Source organism: Anomaloglossus baeobatrachus, chromosome 3, assembly GCF_048569485.1.
Source record: "Anomaloglossus baeobatrachus isolate aAnoBae1 chromosome 3, aAnoBae1.hap1, whole genome shotgun sequence".
In the NCBI taxonomy this organism is placed as follows: domain Eukaryota; kingdom Metazoa; phylum Chordata; class Amphibia; order Anura; family Aromobatidae; genus Anomaloglossus; species Anomaloglossus baeobatrachus.
This window is the reverse complement of record NC_134355.1, coordinates 559,915,642-559,939,725: the sequence shown is the minus strand read 5'-3', so window position 1 is coordinate 559,939,725 and position 24,084 is coordinate 559,915,642. Positions and strand designations below refer to the sequence as shown.

The window sequence follows — 24,084 nt, the reverse complement described above, 5'->3', positions numbered from 1 at the left end:
TAACAGGCGATCAAAACGTAGCATCTGTGCAAAAATGGTACCATTAGAAATGTCAGCTCAAGACGCAAAAAATAAGCCATCACTGAGCCATAGATCCCAAAAAATAAGAACGCTACGTGTTTCGGAAAATGGCTCAAAACGTGCACCACTTTTATTGGACAAACTTGTGAATTTTTTTTAACCCCTTAGATACAAGTAAACCTATACATGTTTGATGTCTACAAACTCGCACCGACCTCAGCCATCACATCCACACATCAGTTTTACCATATAGTGAACACCGTGAATAAAACATCCCAAGAACTATTGTGCCATCACACTTTTTTTGCAATTTTTCCGCATTTGGAATTTATTTACTGTTTTCCAGTACACCATATGGTAAAACTTATGGTTTCATTTAAAAGTACAACTTGTCCCGCAAAAAACAAGCCCTCATATGGCAAGATTGACGGAAAAATAAAAAAGTTACGGCTCTCGGAAGAAAAGGAGCAAAAAACAAAAACACAAAAACGGAAAGTGCCCCGGGGCTGAAGGGGTTAAGCACCAAGCAACTAGTCAATTTTCTTGCATGGCTATGTGATGGTAATCCTTACAGTGAGGAGTTTGGAGCACATAGGTCCAATCTAGAGGTTGCTGCCGTATATTAGATAAGCTTGATATTGCACATCTTAATTGTTTATGGCGAGTACAGAGAAGACTACACCCATATCCCTCCAATAATAGGTGAACGACGAGTTGGCTACTCATTTACATCTACACCTTTCTTTGTAGCTATTTCTGGAATAAGGACAAGTCCATGAAGAACATCACCAGCCGTTTCCACGTTCTCTGCGCATTCATCAGCGGTTACATGGATTGTACAACCTAATGACTATTAAAATCTGCTAAAATAAGTAAGCTTGCTTCCACCGAGCAGAGGCATCACCATTGATGTACCTGCGGATTGTTGATTACTACTTCCTAGGGAAACAATACACATCTATACAGTGCAATCTGTATACATACCTTAAACTGCAGAAGAGGGGACCAAAATGCAGAGGAGTGCAGTTAAAGGGCTTGATCATCAGACCTTCACTTTACCAAATGTTTATATTAGAGAAGAAGACATTGAAATGTGCACGTCGGGGCACGTTTTGCTCGGGTTCCACTTCCATCATCATGGGTGAGTGCAGTACAGGGACTAATTTTACTTTGTGTATATAATGATTGTTACCTGTTTGCGATATGATTAACATATGGTTCATGGTCTGATTCTCCGGTCACTAGACTCCTTATGGATTTTGTCTCCTTGAGTGCTTACTGGAATATGTGTGCACGTTTTGGGACATTGGAGTTATATTTAATCTACTGTCCGGAGTCTATCAGACCATGCCCCCCTTTACTATTTTGTGACACTGCTCCCCTGATGGGTAGTGGACCCCTGGTTTATTGTACTTCAGTGACATCTCCTTTTGAGCCTGATCTTTGTGTAATGTATTTGTTTACTTCTTTATGTCACTTTTTTGCTATTTATTCAATTTAATAAATATTTGTTATATTTTTGCAAAAAAGTAGTGATTGACGTTATTCATGAATAGCTGGTCTTGTGTATGACCTTTGACTACCACTCCCTCTGTTCTCTCATTTATATATTTACCAAATGTTTGTAGGAACATGATTGTTTGCCACTTATTGATATAGTAATTATAGGTTTTCCTCTTACACGTAATAATGCAGCCCTTTTAATTGACTGCAGTGATCACAAAATGGCTATTTGTAGAGGAGCCAGTGGCCAGACCGGTCCACAAGCCGAAACACCTCGCATGGGAATGGGGTTATTTAATTGGAAGAGGCTGATGGACCGGTCTGGTTACATGCTCCTCTATCAGCCGACATTCGGAGTATAGGAAACAAAGCTGTAATACTTCTATATTAGTAAGTGTCAAAAGATCACATCCCCTTTTTCAGAGATAAAGTGGTAAAGCCCTTTAAAGGGAATCTGTTAGCAGGTGTTTACCCCTTACTCAGATTAAATGGTAGAGACCCAGATTCCAGTGATGTGTCACTTACTGGCTTGCCTGCTGGTATTTTAATAAAATCACTGTTTTAATCAGGGCAAGTAAAATATGCTGGAGTGTGCTGTTCGGCACTGCCCCATAGTAGAAGATTGGTTTAAGGACTATCTGATAAGACACTCGTCCGAGTTATATGATCATGTGAGCAAGCCCTTAAAAAGGGGTTGTCTACTATTTTTACATTGATGGCCTATTCCTTAGGATAGGTCATCAATGTCTGATCGGCCAGGGTCCGACACACTGCACCACCGCCAATCAGTTGTCTTCGGTCTTGGCGGCGGCAGCCAAAAATGCTCAGCTCTGGCGCTGCTCCGTCTTCTGATAGTGGCCGCAGCTGGGTACTGTACATCCTCCTTCCATTCATATCAACTGGAGATGGATGTGCAGTACCTGGCCGTGGCCACTATCAGAAGACGGAGCAGCGCCAGAGCTGAGCATTTTTGGCTGCCTACTGCCGCCGCCAAGACCGAAGACAACTGATTGGCGGTGGTGCAGTGTGTCGGACCCTGGCTGATCAGACATTGATGATCTATCCTAAGCAATAGCCCATCAATGTAAATGGTAGTGGACAACCCCCTTTAAATACAATCACTAGTGCTGGAAAAACTCAGCCACAGTCTCTGTCACCTGGGGACCAAGTCAAAGAAGGGTCCTGCTCTGTCACTTGCAGCTTTTAAAGCCCTATAAAAGTTTATATGGACATCATATGGGAACTACTGTGCTTAGGATAGCCACGAATAGCCAGAGGCCTCTGCTCCTGCAAGGTCAGCCTATTTAGAAGTATGGCCGCCCATGTAGTACACTTTTCCCAGCAGCACAAAGGTAAAATGCATGGATAATAACATAAAACACCAAAACATTCAGAAGTCAGAGCCACCCGCTCAGATTTCTCAGCATTTGCTGTTTTCTACTTACCAGCTAAAGGGTCAAAAGCCAGAAAGTCCGTCCGGTGAGCTGAACGCTTTTATCAGCCTGCCAGCTTCTGCAAGAAAGAAAACATGGCGTCAGCCCCGCTGCAGACAAGCCCTAGGAACGCCAGCGAGGGATCATAGAAGATACAAAGACACTGAGACCGATCACTTTATTTCGATGCGCTGTATAATATACGCAGTATCAAAATGACAAAACAAACACCCCAAAAACAAATACAAGGCACCAACATACGCGAGTTCTGCACCAGCGAGTGAAGCGGTACTAAGTCACCGAAATGGTGTCACATCTAAAGCATACGCTGCACATCGTGACCTAAATAGCGAAAATACCCAAAGATCTTTATGTCGCTTCTCCTCGAATATTGCACAAGAAAAAAATCCTTAACATTCAGCAATGAAAAAACAGGTCCAACAACTACGGGGAACGTAAAAAGACAGGACGTTAACACATGCTCTCATGGAAACCGTACTGCTATGGCAATCCGTATGATCACAGGTTGCAAACAGTCCCAGTATTTCCTGAAGCAACAGATCCCTGGTCTACGGCACAAAAACACGGCAAAGACTTCAATGTAGGGGAGTCATTAGTGCCAGATTTCCTGCATCGGCCAGCAGCTACCGACACTCCAATTGAAAAACTGGTGCAAAAGCAACAATCCTCAGCACGGTGTCTGATCAGTTCTCACCACTGGTGGGCTACAGAAGACGTCATTCCTCATCCATCGGTTTAGAGAACACTGATCACCTGGTAGTGCTGGGACCAGCACCGAACAAGAGACCAGGGATTCTGTACCCCCAAATCTGAACACCGCCACAAGGACCGGCCGGCTATATACAAGCCACACAGCTGTCAGTCAATGGCCTGTTTCAACAAGTCGACAAATGTACTAGATTTTTGTTTTGTGTTTCATCTTTTCTGCTTCATGATTGCACCCAATGAGTGAGCACTTTATTATCCATCTTCATTGAGCGATAGCGATCCAGTTAGGGAAGAGTTACACTGACGCATGACTCGCATGAGTGCAATGCGAAAGAATCGATTGTCTGCGAGTCTCGGATCACTCACACCCATACAAGTCTATGGGTGCAAGAGAAATATCGGACTGCACTCATGTGTATATTGCACTGCGCTTCGATGTCACCTCAGCTGACAATGGAGGAGATTGAGAGATCACACTCTCCATCTCCTCCACAGCTGTGATCCAATCGCACGATCAGATCACAGTTTAACACTCAGCTCGCAGCACAGCAGGAGCCGAGGGTCATTAGCATATCACATCCAAAGCTCTCGCATCGGATGCCATGCACTAATGTGTCTTCAGCCTTAGGCAGGCAGACAGTAGGGAATAAACGTTCCTACCAACACTTGTTCCTCCATTTTTGTCTCGCCCATTACAATTTAAAATAGGTTTGCTGCAGCTGAGGAATCACGAGAGTCCAACTACTGCATTTTATCCGATCATGGTGCCTGCATTTCCCTATGTATTGTACAGGTCATAAAGTGTTTGGGTTCCGTATAGCTGAGGTTTGTCCTTTCTGCTCTCTACTAATCATCCGTTGCCAGTTTTCACATCCTCTTAATTCTGTTGAATGTGAACTCCGCCATTTCTGAAAGCAGCAGGAGTTTCCGTGAGTTGTAACAGATGTGGCCACGCAGCTGGAGTCTGCAGTAATTCTCTCCACACCCTTATACTGGCAGCAATGGCTGCAGCACACAAAAGGGAGAAACTTCATAGGACTTCATGCTACACAATACGGACTGCAGTCTCTTCACATTTTTCTGTAAGACGAGCATGGCAGCCTACTGTGTGCTGTGAAACCCTGGCGGGGCCGGTACAGATGTGATTCAGTCTCATGTGAAGGGTGGCCGACCCATGGGAAAAATAGCAGGCTCTAACCGCTCATGTAAGTCACAACTCGTTCTACCACCATGACAGTATCGCTGACAACCAAGGGAGCTGCAGACGACGAGAGACATCACTGCAGAGCTACAGCCACGGACTACATGGAGGACGCAGCAATTCACCATCTCACGGGAAATACTGATAAACGGAGCCAGTCACAGAAGGATAGCAGTATTCACGGCAATCACTGGACAGATGGATGAAAGTCCTTGAGTTGTTCTTCCGACAGGACTCCAAGAAAAGCTATCAAACCTTACAGTATCTGCTCCATCTCCGGCGGCCATGCAGCCTTCCTTGAGCCTTCAACAGCAAGTCTGCTTGAGTGATACAAACAAGATGTCTCTAGAATCAGACATTTGTGGTCCTGCTACTGTCCAATAGTCTGCCATTAACCTCCGTAAAAAAATAAATAAAATAAATAAAAACTTGAAGCCACCAACCACTAAAGGGTCTTATCCCTCCAAGTATTTACACCAGAATTCTGGACAACTCTCCTTGAGGATGTTGCGAAAAAATGTTACCACCACAAAGCTATGGAAACATTTTACAGCTTTGAGCAAGTTTACTGCACATCCAACTAGACCCACTAACATTTAGAAAAGCAGGAGGGGCAATAAAGCCCACCTAAGGCCTTGTGCGCACACTGCTTGTTTGGTGCAATTTTCGGTGCAGTTTGTGGTTGTAAACTGCATGTATGACCTTCCCCAGAAAAGTCTATGAGAAATCCGAAAGGCTGTGCGCACGTTGCTTCTTATTTGCCTGCAGTTGTGGTTGCAGAAAAAAGCAGCAGCATGTCACTTTTCTGCGTTTTGCCATTGACAATGTTAAAAAAAAAAAAAACGCACCAAAAACGCAATGTTTTTCTGCATTTTTATCTGCCAGCGGGTGCGTTTTTCGCTGGAAAAACAAAACTGCAGTGTGCGCACATAGCTTAAAGGGAACCGGTCACCACTTTTTGCCCTATAAGCTGCGGCCACCACCACCAGGCTCTTATATACCAGCATTCTAGCATGCTGTATACAAGAGCCCAGGCCACTGTGAGAACATAAACACTTTATAATACTTACCTAGCGGTCGTGCGGTTGGCCATATGGGCGTCTCCGTTGTCCGGCACCGCCTCTTTCGGCCACCTTAGTCCTCTATCTTCTGAAGCCGTGGTGCATGACGCGCCCAACGTCATACACACTCGCCGGCATTCAGGTCCTGAGCAGGGTAGATCAACGTATTGTAGTGCGCCTGCGCAGGACCAACGAGTGTGTATGACAGAGACGCGTCATGCGTCATGCACACAGGCTTCAGAAAGGAGAACGAAGATGGCCTAAAGAGAAGGCGGCGGCACCGGAGACGCTCATATGGCCAACCGCGCGACCGTTAGGTAAGTATTATAAAGTGTTTTTTATGTTCTCACAGCGGCCTGGGCTCTTATATACAGCATGCTAGAATGTTGTATATAAGAGCCCAGTGGTGGTGACCGCAGCTTATACGCCAAAAAAGTGGTGACAGGTTACTTTTAAGTCATGATTATTTACATCACTAAAGTGGCAATAATTATGCCAGAAATGGACTCCAGAAATGTACCCCCACCAGTAACACGTCTGGTGGTGGTATGGAGAACCTGTTAGAAAAATTTAACCTTTTAAAACGTAAAAGTGTGGCCATAATGGCCCTGTTATACTGGCTACTTGTAGTGAAAAAAATCCGTAGCCTGGTTCTTGCTTATTTACCTCAGAAGTCTTAGCTTTTTCATGCATCTGGCACTATTTTGCTGAAGACTGCCAGAGGTTAATCTGAGGATGCGCCAACTCTGGCGCCATATTGTTGGAGAACGCCAAAGAGATGAATGTGCTGTAGCCCACAGCAAGGGCTGAGCTAGCATGTGGAGAGCCACGACGGAGCAGAAGACCCTTCCCACAGTCCCACCTCGAAGAAGCTATTGCACCAAGACTTCTGAGGTAAAATTAATCAAGAACCAGGCTACAGATTTTTTTTCATGACAGGTATCCATTAAATCAGTATAACAGGGGTGACCGGTTACTACCTTTACTATAACAACTTAAATCCTAATGACAGGTTCTCCTTAAAAGGGACTCTTAGCAGCACAGAATGACGGTTTAAACCAAGTACAGGCGCTCAGTGCATCATGGCAGCCAAACATTCAAGAGCACCTTCCCACCTATTTGTTTTCCCTTCATCTCCACACCCCTTCCTCTTTGATTGACAGCTCAGGCATTCTAGAGCCAGAAAAGGGCAGAGATAGAATTAAAACAAGCAGGTAAGAAGGTGCAATTGGCATTTTGCCCCACCATGATGCATCGAGCGTCTCCATGTGGTTTCAAAAGGTCATTCGATATGGACAGTCCCTTTAAAAGGGAATCTATTACCAGGTTTTTGCTACATAAACAGAGCATCATAACGTAGAGCAGGGGTCCCCAACCCATAGCTTGAGAGCCACATGTGTCTCGCAGGCCCATGTTGTGTGGCTCGAGGCTGTCTTTCAGCTTGGTGAATAACAAAAGAGCTAGAAAACAACTATGAAGATGTAGTCTCCAGATGGTGACCTGAGTAGCCTTGTACAGAAATCCAGATCTGGATGCACATACAATGGCCATGAGTGTGGAGAGATAAATACGGTAAACTGGAGATGGCATGGTAGTCCCGATAAAAGGGTTGCTTGAAGCTGGATATCATAGTGTAGTGGAAGTGCGTGGTGAGAGAATACCAAATGGCAGCATATAAAAGGAAAGCAACAAGATCTTAGTGTGGGAGGAAGCTTTGGCTGTCATATTGTGTGGAGCTCGAGGTACAACAACTACTAGGGAAGGATGGGGGAACTGAATCTTACTACCGAGTGGGCTCCGAATGTGGCTTGCAGCCACCTGTCTGATGCTAAGAAAAGTTATGGATGACTGATGTAGAGACCTTGATTTTAGAAAAATGTCACTTACTGGGCTTCTTATCTTAGTTTGTATAAAATCATTGTTTTATCAGCAGGGGATCATCACTAGAGGACTAGTAAACCAGCTGCCATATAGTCCTCCATTTAACGCCGCCCGCACCACTGACTGGTAGGTTTCTGCCTATGTAGTGTCTAGGCATCAGATTAGACAGAGCTCAGCAATCGGAGAACTGGTAGCTCTGCAGAAGAGAAAAGTTTAGTAGGGTAAAGCAGGGTCTCCTGTAATGAATTCAGCACATCGAGCACAGCTTATCAAGGGCGGCAGTCTTGTTGAATGGGGCAATAAATCCTACAGTAATTTAACAGAAGATTTTTAATTAAGCGATATTGCTATTAAAGCTCAAAATTCAGCCACTCCACAATCAGTTTGATTATTGTTTTGACCAGCATCTTTCCTGTAAAAGTAGCGGATACTCACCGTTTATTGCAAGCGGTGTATATACCATGCAAACAGTGCACAAGGCAATTGCCCCTAATACTTGACACTACATCTGTCTATCCACTTCATACATACACATCAAGTAAACGGTCTATACTTCGGAGCAATAATGGGCAGGTGATGCAGAGGATGTCCCACCTCATTAAATGGGCACTGTAGTCAGACTTGATCGCCTCTGATAAAATGACAGAATCTAGAAATCACGATTTAAAAATAAAACAGTCTTACAGGGGTTGTCCACTACTAGGACAACTCCTTCTCATGCCACATGTTTCTCCCATAAAAAAAACAAAAAAAACCAAAATCATACTCTCCTCCTGTGCCAATGTTGTTCCAGTAGGGCCGATGCTCATGGGAAGTTGTGACATCACGAGAGCCCTGCGTACAATCACTTCTGACTTATCGCTATCCGCCTTTAGACAGTGATTAACCAAAAGGAAATGAGCGGTTAGCGGCTGCTCTCACTTCCTGTTGATTTATCATTTGTCTGAAGGCGGGAAGAGAAAAGCCTGTGGTGATTGGGCACTGTGCTCTGCTGATGTCACAACTTCCCGTGAGTCCCGGAAATGAGCACTGACACTGCTGGAACAGCACCGGCACAGGAGTACGAGCTTTTTATTTAATTGGGGGAAACATGTGGAATGAGAAGTGATTACCCAAGTCGTGGACAACCACTTCAGTCTGACAAAATCACTGTAAAGTGTTGACCACTAGGTGTGCTATGTCTAGCCTGGTCACTGCCTGTTGTCAAGGGTAATCTGTGTATTAGTAGAGAAAGCAATGCACACTACAAGAGGGGGAAGGGTCTCTCACTGCTTCCACTTCCCTGTGTGACCAACTGTTTTTTAGGAATAAGGGTATGTGCCCACAATCAGTGCATCCTGGACGCAGCGAGTCCTGACCTGCGGGGCCCCGCATCTCCTCCGCCGGAGACCGCAGCTGCTCGTACCCGTGATCAGGGTTCACTACGCTGTGGTCTCTCGCTTGTGTTCTCCCTACGGAGGACGCTGTGAAACAATTGACATGCTGCGGTCTGGAAACACGCACCGCAAGTCAGTATTTGCTGCGGCAAAAAAATGCACAGTGGGCAGGAGATTTCTAGAAATCCAGTCCTCTGCTTGTACTGTACAACGCAGCGGTTTGGACGCAACTGAAGCATACTGCGTCCAAAACGCTGCAAACACTGACCGTGGGCACGCAACCTTAGGCCTCCGCCATGTATGCGGCAATTCTGGGCGGCTGGTGACTGATATTGTTAGGGTGGGGGGCTCCCCATAACGTGGAGCTCCCCATCCTGAGAATACCAGCCTTCAGCCGTATGGCTTTATCTGGCTGGTATTAAAATGGGGGGGGACTGCACGCCGGTTTTTTTATTTATTTATTTATTTCACTGCACAGTATAGACACGCCCACCGGCTGCTGTGATTGGGTGCAGTGAGACAGCTGTCACTCAGCGTGGTGGGCGTGTGTGACTGCAACCAATCACAGGCGCCGGTGGGCGGGGAAAGCAGGGAATACGAGATTGATTAATGGGCGGCCGGCTTTTTCAAAATCGTAAAAGCCGCCGGAGTTATAAAAGCCGTGCAGCGCCGCGCCGGAGATCGGGGAATGGTAAGTATGAGGGAGGGGGGGGAACTGACCGACAGACAGCTAGAGGGACAGATAAGACGGAGAGACCGACCGACAGACATAGAGACCGACCGACGGGCTGAGGGAGAGAATGAAACAGAAAAAGAAAAAAGACCGACATCACATGAAAAAAGCACAAAACGTACAGGGAGCAAAGAGAGATGCGTCCGTGTCACTCGGACGTGCGCACAGACCCATTGACTTTCATTGGGTCCGTGCTGCGTGTTGCGTGCAGAAAACGGACATGCTGGCGTGAGACACTGACCAAAAAACGCATCACGGAGACGGACTCACGGACATAACCAAAAACGCAATTGTAACCGCTGAGATATAGTAACATTGGTGCACGTTTGGCCGTGTCTCCAGTATACACGGAAACGGACCAAACACGCACGTGTCTCACGGATGTGTGTTTCAGGCCTTACAGAGAGGGAGGGAGAATTCAGATGAAGACAGGTAAATCAGTGGTAGGCATGGTAGATGTTGGGAAGTCGCACAACTTTTAACAGATTTGCTAATTAACAATTGAAACTGACAATCTCCAATTAAAAAGTGAACCTGTCAGGTGTTTTTTAAATCAGATACTTTTTTATTAAAACAGAGTACATACAACAGAATAACAAATCGGCATCCAAATTAAATTTATCACATCTATTACCCCTTTAACTCCCCCTCCCGCCCCCTCCCCCACCCCGGCAGCAACACTTCTCCCCGATACTACATCCCATATAGTACACACTTATAATACCCTTCAACTGTAGTATAGAACCATCCCGTTGTGCAGGAGGAACAACTAGTAACACAAATAAAACAAAACATACACATCAGAGGTCTCAGACGGCTATCCCCGTCCCATATCAGTTTACTGGTCCATCACTCGTCCTATCCGCATTGCAGCCAAGGAGACCAGAGCTTCTCAAACATTTTAACATTCCCCCTTCTTTCATACACTCCCCGTTCCAGCTGAAGAATACACTTCACCCTTTTAATGTACTCTCCCCTGGTCGGGGGGTCTTTTTTAATCCAGGACCTGGCGATTAGCTTTCTTGCCGCATACAGCAGCCTAGCAATGACAATTTTCATAGTATTTTCCACCCCAAGCTCCTCAACATATCCCAATAGGCATAGCACTGGTTCCCTGGGGAGGACACACCCATATGTTCTTCCTATCTTGTGGATAACCTTAGTCCAAAAGGAGACCAGTCTCGGACAAGACCACATCATGTGAAAAATACCTGCGTCAGATCCCCGACACCTTGGACACTCCGAATTCCTTTTCAACCCCATTTTAAACATCAGTAAAGGAGACCTATATACCCGGTGAATCACGTATAGGTGAGACAGTCTGGCTGGTTCGCTCATGGAAAGTTTAGGGATATACTCTAAGATACTCTCCCACACCTCCTCCGTTATCGGCCCAACTTCCTCCTCCCATTTAGATTTAGTTTTAATTGGGTAGTCTAAAAGAAAGGTATGTAGTATATCTTTATACGTGCCAGAAATGATCCCTTTAGTGCTTCCTCCGCCCTTACACACATACTCCAGTACCAGGTCAGTCTGTATGGCCACACTTTGTTTAGCCGCTTGGGCTGCAATCGCATGTTTTAATTGTCTGTAGTGGAGCCAGCCGGACGCCGGTAACTGAAACTCACTCTGTAACTGCGGGAACGATTTCACAATTCCTCCGTCCAATATCTGATGCATGTATATTACACCCTTGCGTCTCCACTCCTCAATATTCCCCATTTTCTGAATCTCCGGGAGATTACTGTTATCCCAGATAGGTGTAAACTTGGTTAACCGGGTCACCCCTCTCACCCTTTTCAGCCTATCCCAGGTCTTATTTATAAGTGCCATTGTAGGAGATGTTCTACCCAGGAGCCCCACCGCACCATCCTCTAGTCCCATTACCAATGGACTTCTACCCACTATGTATTCCAGTACTTCTTTAATGCCCCCATCTTTCTCTCGATCAGACCAACCCCTGAGGTGTTGACATTGCGCCGCTATATAATACAATTCCGGATTTGGGATTGCTAGACCCCCCTCATCCTTCGGCCTTTGTAAAGTCTCTAATCGCACCCTAGGCTGCTTTTTACCCCACACCAGGTCCCTAAACAGCGAGTTTATCCCTTTAAATCTTTTCCTTGAAATACAAACAGGGGCATTGTGCAGTATGTATAGGAGTTTAGGCATTACTACCATCTTTAGTAAATTAACCCTTCCAACAACTGACAAATGTAGCTTGTTCCAGGCATCCACCTTGGTTCTCAATTTTTTAAGGAGCGGCCATAAGTTCACCTGTATGTATTTTTCTACTGGCAGAGATATCTGGATACCTAGATATTTAAATTCGTCCACATTCTTCAATTTGTTAGCCCCAGTATCCTCATTTGTCCAGGCTACTTCCCCATCCACCTTAAAGAGGCTCGATTTAGACCAATTAATGGTCAGTCCCGAAACTTCTCCAAATTTCTCTATTATCTGCATGGCATGATCCAATGAGGCTGATGGATCCCCCAAGAAAAGTAATAAATCGTCAGCATAAAGAGCTATTTTCTCCTCTAAATGCCCATACTTAAATCCATGGATCTCCTTTGTTTTCCTAATGGCTGCCGCCAGAGGCTCTATTGCAATAGCAAATAGGAGCGGCGATAGTGGGCAGCCCTGTCTCGTTCCCCGGTGCAACTCAAACGCTGAGGAGGTCATACCGTTAACTCTAACTTTAGCAGTAGGCCTATTATACAACAGCTGCACCCACTTTACAAACCGTGGGCCAAAACCCATATGCTGCAACACTTTCCACAGATACCCCCACTCAACACTATCGAACGCTTTCTGGGCATCTAACGAAGCGATCACCCTCCGGCCAGGGTTGTCAGGCGGCAACTGTAGATTAAGGTACAATCTCCTGATATTAGCAGCTGTCGACCTATTGGCCATGAACCCTGATTGGTCCATATGGATTAGGTTAGATATAACTCCAGTCAGCCGGTTTGACAACACCTTAGCCAGAAGCTTCACGTCCGCTGTTAATAACGAGATGGGTCTATATGAGTCTGGAAGCCTCGGATTTTTATCCTCCTTAGGAATTACTACTATTATTGCTTCTCTCATAGATTCAGGCAATACACCTTCCCCCTCCGCCACCTCAAAGACTTTCAATAGTTTGGGTAATAGGATTTCTTCTAACTGTTTATAAATTTCAACTGGTAGCCCGTCTGCTCCCGGTGCCTTGTCATTGCTCATGCCATGCAGAGCGCCCTCCAGTTCATCAATAGTAATAGGTGACTCCAGTTTATCTCTATCCACCACAGACAACACCGGAAGCTCACCTCGCTCAAGAAACGAGTCCACCTCTTCCACCCTCATCTCTCCGCTAGAAGAATATAGCGTGCGATAGAAATCTTTAAAGACCTCAAGGATCGCCTCAACCTCAGTGACCTGTGTCCCCTCCACCGTGTCCATACCATGCACAAATGAACTACTCCTTTGAGCTGCAGCTATGACCGATAATAGATGACCAACTTTTTCCCCCTCCTCATAAAAATGCAATTTTTGGAATGCCTGCTTCCTTACCGCCTGTCAGGTGTAATATGTACCCAGGACCATGCGCAGTTCTGGGTGCATATTGCTAATCCTTCCGAGTAGCATACATAAAGAGAGCTTTAGAAAAAGTATTTCTAAAGATCCTTTATGATATGCTAATGAGCGCAGGGACTAGTCACAAGAGCATGATTTTCTCCAACTAGTCAGCCCTTTTAGCATGTTTTAATGCCCATTGCCCAGCGTCATCAGCAGTGACACGCGTACCTTTTTCTATTATAGCAGCCTATGACGCTGGGCTTAGGGTCGTGCATTTGATCAGAAAGTCCGGCACTTCCGATCAGGCACACTATGAAGCCGGATGTCTGAGGCGGTGACAACAGACACAGGTACACACTGATAACACTGGAAAATGGGCATTGACTAGCATGTTAGCACGCCCCTATGGGCATGCTAACATACTAAGAGGGCAGACTAGTCAGGGGAAAATCACGCCCTTGCGACTATTTCATGCGCTCATTAGCCTATCATAAAGGATCTTTAGAAATACTTTTTCTAAAGATCTCCATGTATGTTACTAGATATAGGGACAGTTAGCACAAATTAGAAATATGCACCCAGAACTGCTCGTGGTTCTGAGTGCATATTGGACCTAACAGGTTCCCTTTAAATCCAGCCTCTGGCTAGGCTTCACAGAGTTTCTACCATCACAGATACCGGGCTCTTCAGTAGTTCCCCAGCTGATATGGCAATTTCTCAGCCACCCTCAATCATAAAGCAAAAGAGGACGATGGATGCCAGAAGTGATGAGCTCCATGTTATAGACACTAAGGCTATGTGCCCACGTTGCGTATTTCCATGCAGTTACGGTGCGTATTGCACTGCAGCGCAACTGCATGCGTCCTGCGTACCCAGCACAATTTATGAAGATTGTGCATAATCCATGCCCACGTGGCGTTTTAGAACGCAGCGATTTGCATGCTGCCAAATCGCTGCGTTCTAAAGAGCAACATGTCCCTTCTTTCGTGCGCTCTGCATGCTGTCTCCATTCTGTCTATAGGGAGAGGCAGCAGCCAGAGCGCACAAATTCTGCAGTGACCAAAGTTTCAGAACGGAGCTTTTCAGCTGCGCTCTGAAGCGGACATGCAGTGACTTTACGCTGCGGTGCAGCGCGCGCACACATGGGCACATAGCCCACCAGTACCAGAATGGTACTGTCATTCTTGACAGCAGCAGGTTAAATTGTTCATGATCAGAGTTTGCTCTGATCATAATGGCTACAGTTAGGAGCCAGATAAGTAATATTACGAGCAGACTTCTGTATGGTGCGGGCTCAGCTTCTAAACCGGCTCAATATAGTGATGACTTCATTGCCAAAGGGTTTTAAACAAATGAGTTAATACTGTATTTAAAGCATACCTACACTAAGTGGTAAAAGCTGAAAGGTCCGGTAGATCAGTGGGGTCTGGGTCACGAGACTTCCAACAATTGCTCTAAAGACTTGTCAGAAGACTGCTTAGGAGGCAAAAACATGCACAGAGCGGTGTATGGGTTCAGACCATCAATTGTGTTTATACACTGCTCTAGGAGCTGGCTAAGCAGAGACTTCTGATAAGGCCCCTTTCACACGTCAGTGATTCTGGTACGTTTGTGCTTTTTTTTTTTAAACGTACCAGAATCACTGACATACGCAGACCCATTCTAATGAATGGGTCTGCTCACACGTCAGTGATTTGTCACTGCACGTGTCTCCCGTGCAGCGTACCCGCGTGTGCGTGATTGCTGCACGGAGACATGTCCATTTTTTTCTGGCATCACTGATGTTCCACGGACCACGCAGTGGTGTGGTCCGTGAAACACGTGCCAGAAAAAAACGTGCTTCTAAAATAATAAACATTCTAACTCACCCGGCGTCCAGCGATGTCCTCTGCAGCCCGTTCTCCCTGCTCCTTCTGTGCCGGCTGATTACTGTCGCGCATATTCATTATGCGCGACACAGCCGACCCGGAAGCCGCTCCTGCAGGGGTCACCGCCGGCCGGATGCTGCGTCGCGGGAGGATTCAGCACCACGGACAGCGGGAGCAGGCGCAGGTGAGTGAATCTCTAAGTGCAATCACGGGCCACGGAGAACGGAGCCCGGATTGCACTTAGACAACCCACGTGTGCCGTGATTTTCGGCACACGCAGGGACATGTGCGTGTTTTACACACCAGTGAAAAACGTCTGTGTTTCACTGACGTGTGAAACGGGCCTAAGGCTGATCAGTGGCAGTCTCAGAACCTGTATCTGCTGAGAATGTCAGCACCTACCACATATTAAGGGGAACCGGTCACATTGAAAATGGTAACCTACCGGCAGGATGTCAAAGTACATCAGATTGATTTACAATTTTGTAGTAAAGTTTCAATAAACTTAGCCTTTTAGTCATTGAAATCCCTGGTGTTCGGATGTATACGAGTCCAGTGCATGGTCCTACTCAGTGACTAACTGACATTTCTGTAGCATTGTGTATGCAGAGATAGTTGTCAAATAACTTGTAGGACCACCCACTGGACTCCTATGCAATCAACCACTAGGGATTTCAAATGGAAAAAAAATACAAAGTTCTACTAAATATTGTCCAACAAACCCAGATAGGATTTTGCTCAGGTTATCCTCCATCATACTGTCAGATTGTTCTGCATGTACAACCAAATCCCAAAAAAATTGGGATGCTGTGTAAGGAATGCAATGATTTAGAACCCGCTTATTCGCGTTTTATTCACAACGGAACTTGGACCACAAATAAAACAGTTGAAAATTTGAAATTTTTCCATTTGAAAAAAAAAAGAACTCATTTAGAAAATTGATGGATGCAAAAAAAAGTTGAAACGGTGAGCAAAAGCCTTGAAAAATAAGGAGGTACGAAAAACAATTTTCAACTAAGTCACATAACTATGTATAAAAGGGCATGTTAGAGAGGCAGAGTCTCTCAGAAGCAAAGAAGGTCAGAGGTTCAAGTCTGAACATCTGCATCTAGAAATTAGGGAATAATTTGAGAAAAATGTTACCCAACATAGAAATATGACTATTTTAAATATGCAGAACATATGATTTAAAAACAAACATGCAGGTGATACTAGAGACACCCATATGTACAAAGCTGACAGTCAATATTGGATTTTCGTGATTAATGTGCCCTCATGTGGACTTGTATGAAAAACGTGCATGATTTGTTCATGCAAATCACAGAATGGGCTCAGGAACACTTCAAGAAATGATGGGGGCAGATTCATCAAGACTGGCGTACTGGACGCTTGCGCTAGGTCAGTCTTGCTGCTGTAAAAAGTACTGAATGTATTAAGAGATGCATGCCACTTAATGAAATCGGCACCACTCCAGAAATACTATTCCAGTCACGGACGGATGTAGAAAAATGCGATCTCTTTTGAAGAATTTGTCGGCCAGCGTGACCCACACACAAGACCTGGCTCCTCCCCAGCTCCAACCATTTCGGAAGAGCAGATTCAATCTGGCAAGAACAAAAATTTTGCAACTTTTCAAAGCTTTTAAGCCAGTTTTCTGGCATAAAAGCTTTGATGAATAGACACCATTGTCTTTAAACAGTGCAATCACATATGAAAGTTAAAGTTATTCCATGCAAAGAATAAGCCATATATCATCAATTCAGAAACACTGCTGTCTTCTTTGGGTAAAACGGACGGAGGATAAAAAAAAAAAAAAATAAAAAAAATTTGAAAACTCTCCTGTGGTCAGCTGAATCAATATGTAAAATTTTATATGGAAACCAAAAAGGGGAGAGGGACCATCCAGCTTGTTATCAGCGGACAATTCAAAAGCCTACATCTGATGGTACGAGGACACATTAGTGCACTTTGCATGGGCAACTTAGTGCCTTAAAAAAGTATTCATACCCAGTGAACTTTTCCACATTTGGTCACATTACACCCCCAAACAAATTATTTTATGTGCTATACTAACACAATTTAGCTAGTATCCTTGAAGTGTAAAGGAAGTGATATATGATTTTCTAAATATTTTAGCAATATAAATCTGAAAATTGTGATGTACATTTGTATTCAGCCCCCCGACCCCTAGACAATGCTTTGTAGAACCACCTTTCGCTGCAATTACTGTTACAATTCATTTGGGGGTACAGTGTTATCCCAAAAATAAGCCCTAGCAGGTCTTCAGCCATTTTGGAGCAAACTTGAAATATAAGCCCTACTACAAAAATAAGCCCTAGTTGAGTACTCAGTGTCCTAAAAGGGGGCTTGTGCAGCCCCATTTCAGGATACATAACCTTTATTGTCCCCTTGTGTTGCTCTAAGCCCTAGCTAATTAAGAGAATGAATATTCATCCTCTTCCTCAACCAGAATCCCGCTCACAGCACTTAACCCTACACCAATCACATCACATTCATTGGCGACTCTCCTCAGCTCAGAGTCACAGCGAGTATGTCTATGCAGCTGTTACACTGAGCTGAAGAGACACACTGATTATAGTGATGCGGGCTGGCAGTACCGGTAATACAGCAGGCAGAGTGCGTGTGCAGTGCAGGAGTCAGAGCGATGGGTGGGATTACGGGAGAGGAGGGCGAATATTTATTCTCTTAATTAGCCACGTGCTTGCTTACCAAAATCATCGATGGCACTCCTGACCGTGACAGCGTGTATGTCTATGCAGCTGTCAGTCTCAGCTCAGGTGAGGTACTGAGGATTGTGGTGCGATCATTGTGCACTAAGTCATCCCCCGAAAATAAGGCTAGCGCATTTTTCAAAGCGGAAAAGAATATAAATCAACTGGATTATTTTCAGGGAACCACTATTTTTCTACCAGCTTTGCACATCTAAGGTGAAAATTCATCAAGGGTGACATTTTTCTCCATACTTCTTTGCAAAATAGCTCTCACTTAGTGAAACTGGACGGAGAGCGTCTGAACAGCAATTTAAGCCCCATCGGGGCTCAAAATCTAAACTCCCTATCAGTATGTCTTTTGAGTGTGGGAGGAAACTGGAGAACCCAGAGGAAACCCACGCAAACACGGGGAGAACATACACATGAATAAGCTTTGATCCAAGCCATTCCATTGTAGATGTGGCAGTATGTTTAGGGTCGTTGTCCTGCTGGAAGGTGAACCTACGCCCCAGGCTGAAGTCTTTTGCAGTATTTAGCTCCATGTTTTGGTCAACTCTGTCCCTGCAGAAGAAAATCAGTCCCACAGCATGATGCTGCCACCATCATGTTTGACAGTGGAGTTGGTATTTTCTGGGTGATGTGCAGTGTTAGTGTTCCCACAACCAGGGGTGGGATTCAGCCGGTTCTGTAGAACCGGTTGTTAAAATAGTAGCCGGTTCCCAGAACCGGCAAGAAATAGCTGCGGCGACCCGGTTCCCTGTATTCATTTGTGTTAGTGTCTCTTTAAGACACTAGCACAAATGAATCTCCGCACCTCCACGCCGCAATTCCTGGTTCAGTGCAGCCTGTCGGCTCCCTGATCCAGCGTGCAGCGACGCGATGACACTGCAAACAGGAGCTCCTCCTCCTGCCGTCTGTCAGCGTCAGTGCAGAGTGCCGTGGAGGAGGACGGGAGACACAGGAGAGGCCGGTGCTGCTTGGATCAGGTAAGCCGCTGAGTGAGCCGAAGCTACAGGGAGAGGAGCCACATAAGATGGGAACGGTTACTATATGTGGCTACGGTATATGGGGAGAGGAGGCCATAATAGGATGGTATCTGCAGGGGTAAAGGGGCCATAATGGGATGGTATCTGCAGGGGTAAAGGGGCCATAATGGGATGGGATCTGCAGGGGGAGAGGGGCCATAATAGGATGGGATCTGCAGGGGGAGAGGGGCTATAATGGGATGGGATCTGCAGGGGAAAGGAGCCACATAGGATGGGATTTGTAGGGGAAGGTCGTCCGTTCCAATTTTAGCAGGGCTCCTTTAGTAATAATTTTTAAAAACTGTAGAAAAACCATTTAATACAATATGACCGACAGTGACTGGAACAACTGGTGCTGGACAGGAGAGTGACTGTAGAGGAGGGGAAGGGGAAAGAGATTATACTTTAAATTACTTGTATTTTTGGTTGAAGATAGTGCGTGAAAATGGGTGTGGCTAACAAAATGGGTGTGGTTACAGAATGGGTGTGGTTTTCAAATGGGCGGGGTTTACAGAGAACCTGTTAAAAATTTGAATCCCACCCCTGCCCACAACCTATAGCATTTTGCATTCAGCCCAAAAAGTTTAAACTTTTGTGTCGTCTGAGTATAACATCTTGTTCAACATGCTAGCTATGTCCCCTCCATGGCTTTTTACAAACTGTAAATGGGACATCTTATGGCTTGCTTTCAAAAATGGCTTTCGCCTTGCCACTCTTCAATAAAGGCCAGATTTGTGGAGTATATGATTAATAGTTGTTCTGTGGACAGATTCCGCCACCCGAGCTGTGATCTCTGTAGCTCCTAAAGAGTAACCATGGGCCTCTGGGCTTCTTGACTAATTAGTGCTGCCCTTGCTTGGGATGTCCATTTAGGTGGACGACCTTATCTTAGTAAATGTATAGTAACACCATATGGCTTCCAGAGCTTGCGTTTGGTTTTTTTTTTTTTTAATAACCTAACCCTGCTTTACTCTTCTCCACTACTTTATCTCTGACCTGTCTGGTGTGTTCCTTGGATTCCATGATGCTATTTGATCCCTAATGTTCAGAAACTCACCTCTGAAGAATTCAAAAGAACAGCTGTAGTTATACAAAAAAATAAATTATACACAGGTAGACTCAATTTACTAATTGGGTGACTTCAAGAGCCAATCGGTCGCTCAGGATTTTATTTAGAGGTATCAGACTACAGGCAGCTGGATACATTTATATATTTTTTAAAATATTTAGAAAACTAGGTATTTCCTTTACACTGCACAAATACTTGGGATTTTATGTTATAGACCTGTGATGGCGAACCTGTGGCACTCCAGCTGTTGCAAAACTACAATTCCCATCATGTCTTCACAGCCAAAGCTTTTGCTATGAATGGCCAGACATGATGGGAATTGTAGTTTTGCAACAGCTGGAGTGCCACAGGTTCGCCATCACTGTATAGACCAATACTAAGTACCATTAAAATGCACTTCATTTTGGGATTGTAAATGTGAAAAAAAGTGGTAATGTTCATGGGGTACACTTTTTCAAGGCACTGTACACATCTTGAAAGGCACTATCAATGCGGAGTATTATATAGAGGTTTTAGAACAGCATATGTTCCATCCAGACGTTTATTTCAGGGAAGGCATTGCACATTTCAGCAAGACAATGCGAAACAGCATGGCTTCACAGAAGTGTTTGGACATTTCACCAATATAACATTTGGTGAATTAAAGAACAAAAAATCCAGTAAAACAGACCCAGGACAGTGAAGCAGCGAGAATCCTACATGGGACAAAAATGGGACAACATTCCCCTCCCAAAACTCCAGCAATGTCCCCTCACTTCCCAGGAGATGCTACGCAATGGTAGACCCGACCTCTTGAGAGGCGTTGCTGCTAATTTCTAAAAGTTACGTTTTTCTAATGAAATGGAAAATTGTCTAAATGTTCTGCTTCTCCGTTACATCAATAAGATATTTCTGCCATAAAATTCCAAGTTATTGCATTCTTGTTTTCATTTTTCAAAGTGTCCTAACTTTTTTGGCCTTTGAGTTGTGACAGGATCATTAAAAAATAAAAAAAACACCTCAATGCGTCAGTCGAGTTTTCTTTTTTCACAAGTGATTTTCACGTGAAACATTAAAATGGTATCGCTTTTCCCTATCCATTATGTTAAATCATGAACACACTGTATACTGATGCCATCCGTGTGCCGCCTTGTATGGGTACATTTGGTCAGATGTGGATCAAAAACATTCGTGCCTCTGATTTTTTTCTTGCAGACCCAAGGTCCATGAACATGTGAACAGCCTCATAGAAAATACACATTATAATCTGTGCAAAATGGACGTGTAAATGAGCACTAAAATGTGGCCAAACTTATTTATCAATTGCCTGCCACATTAGTGCCAATGCTAAAGGACTCCAGCATTAACGTGGCGTGTCCATGTGTGACGACGGCATTCTCTGGCTGTAAAAATACATATTCCGCAGCGCTTTACATATCAGGAACACTGTCCCCATTGGGGCTCACAATCTAAAGTCCCTATCAGTATGTCTGGCGTGTGGGAGGAAACCGGAGATCCCGGAAGAAACCCACGCAAACACGGGGAGAACATACAAACTCCTTGCAGATGTTGTCCTTGGTGGGATTTGAACCCAGGAGCCCAGCGCTGCAAGACTGCAGTGCTAACCACTGAGTCACCGTGCCGCCCGGCTGTAGTGGAGAAGCCAATGACGTCACCATCGTAGCCAGAGATTGGATACAATGGCCTGATTATGACGTTATTGCTGGAGTCTGACAAATACTCAAGAACTAGGAATATGTCTACAAGGAAGAGGCAAGGATCAGTGAGGTATTACACCTCTTAAATTGTATATTGTCAGCTGTTTGTAAAAGATTTTATAGGGCTGGAAAGTCCCTTTAAGCCTTCTAGAGATTAAGGAAAGCACCTCACCTTTACAGTGCTGTATACAAACACAATGTGGTAAAGCGGAAAATTCCAAAATGGTATGTTACCAGGATAGCTTAATAGACTATGGCTGTATTTTCATGGTAATCCAGGTACAGCAAACTAAAATTACATTAAAGTTACCAACTACCCCTATATCAATCCATGTTCACGAGTATTGTAGCATAAGTCTGTTAAAAACTATGGCATGAGCCGAGAATTGTACTGATAAAGTTTGGGAATCACTGTCACCCCCAAAAAATGTAACCATAAAACACAAAGTGGCCGGGGTACAAAGTCAGATTAGGGTCAATTTCTCACTAAGATTAACAGTAGTGTAAGGCTCTGTGCGCACTAGAGCTTTTTACCCGCGGATTTGCCGCGGAAATTTCTTGAGAAATGTCTGCAATCTTTGTGCAGACATTTCCCAGCAAATTCTATGGTAAAAAAAAAAAAAATAGCTGAGCGCACTGGTGCGGGTTTTTCTCAAGAAATTTCCTTGAGAAGAATTTCTCGAGAAACTTTCTTGAGAAAATGAACATGTCCATTATTTCTGCAGGTACCCTGCGGATTTCGGCAGTACAGCCTGCAAAAATCCGCAGAGAACCACCCGCGGGAACATCGCGGCAATTCCGCGGCAAATCCGCGGCAAATCCGCATGCGGATTTGGTGCGGATTTTTTCCGGAGGTCTGGAAATCTTTCACTCCCAGAAGTTTCTCAAGAAATTTTCTTGAGAAACTTCACATTTCTAGTGCGCACATAGCCTAACAAGCGTCAAAACGAGAGGTCCAAGTCAGCAGGACGAGCAACCCGGGGATGAATTTATAGATTGCCTCGCCGTTGGTACAGTGGAGCACTAGTGTAAGAGCTTTACACTTTAGTGAACGCCTCACAGATGATCAAAGGCCTTCAACAGATCTAGCCGATCAAAGTCTTCTGGGCATCGAGAGCACGCTGGACGACAAACATTCTCCTCCAATTAAAGTATGTCTACATGTTCAAAAACATACAAAAAACAGCCATCTACGTGACGATGCCCAGAAATAAGAGGATACTAAGGGGTTAGGGAGATTTAAAAAAAAAAAAAAAAAAAAAAAAAAAAAAAAAAAAAAAAAAGGCGCCTCCTAGGGCAATAACGTCAAAATGGGTGTATAGCCAGAGCCTAGCACCTTAAGGATTGTGTAGCAAGCAGGCACAACACTGGGGAATCAGTGTATGCTACAGGTCCGAATGAACGAAGCAGGAGCCACTTAGTAGCGTAGGCGACTTCTGGGCATCTTCACAAAATTTGACAAGAAGTATGGAAAAAAATACTGTGCCTTAACTGACCCAGCATTGAAACGAGTTGCATGGACGTTTTACCTGTTTGTTGCTTTTATATACTTCTCAATAAAATACTAATTATGCTATAACCCGCTATACACGCTTTGTACTCTATGTGGACTTCCCCAAGCAGAAGTGCCCAACAATCAGTATTTTATTTCCAAACTTCATGTCATGAAATAAGAGAATGGCAGACATTTTTTGGAGCGGCTTCTTTCCTTTATCTTCTAAAAGAGAAAACATTAATAGGCTATGTGCACACAGTGCGCTTTTCGCGGCGTTTTTGCGCGTTTTTCGGGTGCGTTTTTGGCCTCAAAACTGCATGACTTTGCTTCCCCAGTAAAGTGTATGAGTTTTCATTTTTACTGTTCGCACACAACTTTTTTTAAGCTGCGCTTTTGAGCTTAAAAAAAAAAAAAAAAAATGGACATGTCAATTCTTTCCTGCATTTTTCTGCGTTTTCCCCCCATGCAATGCATTGGAAAAACTCAGTGATCAAAAACGCAGCAGAACACGCACCAAATCGTGGTAAAAACGCACATTCGTTTTTTGCCGCGGGTGCGTTTTTAGTGGCCAAAAACGCACAAAAACGCAGCGTGTGGACATAGCCATAGAGCACTGTGAGAAAAGCTGATGGCGTCCAGTGCATAAAGCAAACGTAGCCATAGGCACTGATCCTCGGCAGAGGCCAATCACTATTTTTC

General features: G+C 44.7%; 1 protein-coding gene across 1 annotated transcript in view; it reads right to left on the bottom strand.

Moving 5' to 3' along the window:
- The window catches only part of HDLBP (high density lipoprotein binding protein), a 93,661-nt gene that overhangs the window by 61,875 nt on the left and 7,702 nt on the right, over positions 1-24,084 (bottom strand). Inside the window, exon 2 of the mRNA XM_075340857.1 lies at positions 2,970-3,036. The gene's annotated coding sequence lies outside the window, so the exon portion shown is untranslated. The remainder of the gene's footprint in view (positions 1-2,969; positions 3,037-24,084) is intronic.